This window comes from Chlorocebus sabaeus, chromosome 2, assembly GCF_047675955.1.
Source record: "Chlorocebus sabaeus isolate Y175 chromosome 2, mChlSab1.0.hap1, whole genome shotgun sequence".
NCBI classification, from domain to species: Eukaryota; Metazoa; Chordata; class Mammalia; order Primates; family Cercopithecidae; genus Chlorocebus; species Chlorocebus sabaeus.
This window is the reverse complement of record NC_132905.1, coordinates 13668629-13672094: the sequence shown is the minus strand read 5'-3', so window position 1 is coordinate 13672094 and position 3466 is coordinate 13668629. Positions and strand designations below refer to the sequence as shown.

The window sequence follows — 3466 nt, the reverse complement described above, 5'->3', positions numbered from 1 at the left end:
ACTCATTTAATTGTCACAACGTATGAGGTGGGTACTATGTTAACTCCATTTTACAGATAATGAAACAGATCTAGAGGGGTTAAGTAACTAACCACTGGGAAAGCTAGGTTCAAATTTGAGGGTTGGCTCTAAAACCCGTTGTTTTAATTAACACTACGCACTGCTGCCTTATGGCATTTTATCGTTTGAAATAATAACACTTCCTGAGCACTCACCAGGTGCCAGCTACTAGGCTCAGAATTACCTCTCTTCACCCCCAAAGACCCTATGAGTTCATTTGATTATTAAGTAGTCCCATTTTACAGAAGAAGAAACTGAGGCATAGAAAGATAGCGCCTCACACAGTGTGGCAAATTGTGTTTTCTTTTCTTTTTTTTAAATACAGTGTCTTGCTCTGTTGCCCAGGCTGGAGTCCAGTGGCCAGATCATAGCTCACTGCAGCCTCCTCGGCTCAAGCCATCTTCCCGCCTTGGCCTCCGAAAATGCTGGAATTACAGGGAGTGCACCCAGCTGGGCATCGTGCTGTCTTAAGATGCTCACAGCAGCGTCTCTCATCCTCATGATCTGTTTCTTCTTCTTCTTCTTTTTTTTTTTTTTTTTTGTATAAAAAAAAAAAAAACCCAGCTTTATTAAGATATAATTCACATACCATAAAACTCACCCTTTTAAAGTACACAGTCCAGTGGGTTGTGGTGTATTCACAGGGTTGTGCAATCATCACCACTCTCTAATTTTAGAACGCTTGCATTGCCCCCAAAAGGAAGCTCACACCCGTTAGCAGTCACTCCCCCTTCCCACCATGTTGTAAGGAAACCCAAACCAGCCCAAGTGAAGAGACCACATGGAGAAGTCATGCACAGGTGTCTTTCTGATGGCCCAGCTGCGGCAGCAGCTGCCAGACACACAAGTGAAGACTCTCCGACCAAGGCCAGCACCCCAGCCACCAAGTCACCCTCGGCCTCCAGGCTGTCCCAGCTGAGGCCCCAGACACTGTGGAGCAGAGACAAGCTGTCCTGCCGTGCCCTGTCTGCAGTCCTGACCACAGGATCTGAGAGAGATCATTCCAGGTGAGTAGAATGGCTGCTTTACACCGCTCCGTTCTGGGGTGGGTTTGTTATGCAGGAGGAGTAACCAAGCCACAGCTGGTAAGGGGCAAGGCTCGGGTTTGAACCCCAGTCCACCTGGCTTTGGGGCTGCCCCTTAAACCACATATAGGCTGAATGATCCCCTGGATGTGGAGGAGTCAGTGTTCCCTTTCTTGTGCAATTGACTCAGTGCATCGGGGTGATCAGTGCATCGGGGTGACGTGCCCTTTCTCTAGCTGACCTTCCAGAAGCACATAAATGGGGACAGATGTGCTTTCTTTTTGTTTTGTCAGTTTATTGCTGTGCTGCTGCTGCTGCTGCTGCAGTTGTTATTTAATATATATGAATTATTGTTCTTATTTTTTGCTAGTTAGAGTAAGGCTGGGCGTCGCGGCCCTCACCTGTAATCCCAGCACCTTGGGAGGCCAAGGTGGGCAAATCGTTTGAATACCAGAGTTTGAGACCAGCCTGGGCATGGTGGTGAAACCCCGTCTCTACAAAAAAAATACAAAAATTAGCTGGGCATGGTGGCATGTGCCTGTAGTCCTAGCTACTTGGGAGGCTGAAGTGAGAGGATGGCTTGAGTCTGGTAGGCGGAGGTTGCAGTGAGCCGAGATTGTGCCATTACATTCTAGTCTGGCCGACAGAGTGAGACCCTATCTCTCAAAAAAAGAGAAAAAGAAAGAAAAGAAAAGTTAGAATAAATACATAAGGAAACACAAAAAATCCATGTGCCATCCCCACCACGCAGGAAAATCCTCCACGTAACACTTGAATCTTGTAGAATTGTATCTTCCAGGCATTTAACTCATGTAATTTCACTGTGCATCAGTTGGCCAAAAGGGTGACAGAGAGAGTGACAGTCTTTGTTTCTTCTTCTTCTTCTTTTCTTTTTTTTTTTTTTTTTTTTTGAAACAGTCTTACTCTGTTGGTCAGGCTGGAGTGCAGTGGTGCGGTCTCGGTTTACTGCAACCTTTGCCTCCCGGGTTTGAGCTATTCTCCTGCCTCAGCCTCCAGAGTAGCTGGGATTACAGGCACACACCACCACACCTGGTTAATTTTTGTATTTTTTGTAGAGATGAGGTTTCACCATGTTGGCCAGGCAGATCTCAAACTCCTGTCTGCCCGCCTCAGCTTCCCAAAGTGCTGGGATTTATAGGCGTGAGCCACAGAGCCCAGCTGAGAATGACAATTTTCATATGGCAAGTGAGTGTAGCTGGCAGATCCTACTTTTTGTTCAACATGGCCCCAAACACAAGATGACCCCCTCCATCCAGAGGCTATTTTGATTTGCTAAGTGTTTATAATGCACCACAGTTGAGAGGAAATTTAACATATTTTTCAGGATCATTTTTTATTCTAAATAAAAAGAGACCTTTTTTATCCCTTCCAAAAATGGGACTGAGCTACACAGATGGTTTTGTACCTGACTTTTTCATGTAACAACGTACTTTGAACTGTCTTTGTGCGAGCAGCTTTCTCCTGGCCTTCATCATGGGATGGAAGCACTCTGGGAATCCACCTGTACTCTCGCAGCGTGGCAGTCAGGGTCTACCGGAACTCCCCAAGCCGTGCAGTCAGGATACTGAGCGAAAGAAGCCAGACGGGAAGAGCACACACTGTGTACTTCCCTTTGTGGAAAGTTCAAAACCAGCAAAAGTCATCTATGGGGTTAGAATTCAGGACAGCCGTTAACCTTGGGGGCGGTGGTGGGGATGATTTACCAGGAGAGACATCAAGGGGGCTTCTGGAATGTCCTGTCTATATCTGGGTGCTCATTCCACGAATGTGTCCACTTGGCAAGAATTCACTGAGCTCTTTATGTATGATGTGTGCACTTTTCCTTGCAATTAAAACTCACATACAAACACACAGATGCATCTGTGTGTGCGCGCACACACACACACACACAGTGTTCTTAGAGCACAGGCTGTGCTGTCTGGAAATACATGTTTAATGCTTTTGCCACATATGGGCATAGGTGAATGTTGAGAGGACTGGGTATGAAGTTGGGAGCCCAGGTCTGAATCCTGGCTCAGCCATTGTTAAATGTGTGACTTTGGGCAAGTTACTTAACCTCTCTGAGCCTCAGTTTCCTCATCTGGACTCTGTACCAAGCCCACAAGACCACAGGAGCAGCCCCTGCTCACCTCTCCATCTGGCTTTTCCGTTCTTCACTGGCTGTCTCTCTAAGCCCGCACCACACTGGCCACCATTCTTGTTCCTATCACACAGCAAAGCTCAGTGTGGCCTCAGGGCTTTTACCCTAGGTATTCCTGCTGCCTGGAGTTACCCTTTCCCTGATTTTCTTGTGGTTGGTTTCTTTTCCTCCTTCATGTCTCAGTTCAAAGGTTACCTTCTTAGAGAGGAGAGCCCCTCAC

At 46.9% G+C, this 3466-nt stretch overlaps 1 long non-coding RNA gene across 1 annotated transcript; it reads left to right on the top strand.

The window, feature by feature from the left end:
- The first annotated feature begins 819 nt into the window (after positions 1 to 819).
- LOC140708864 (uncharacterized) lies at positions 820 to 2911 on the top strand. Its single transcript, XR_012089110.1, has 2 exons — positions 820 to 1067; positions 2561 to 2911. It is a non-coding gene; the product is annotated as an uncharacterized lncRNA (long non-coding RNA).
- Positions 2912 to 3466: the final 555 nt, after the last annotated feature.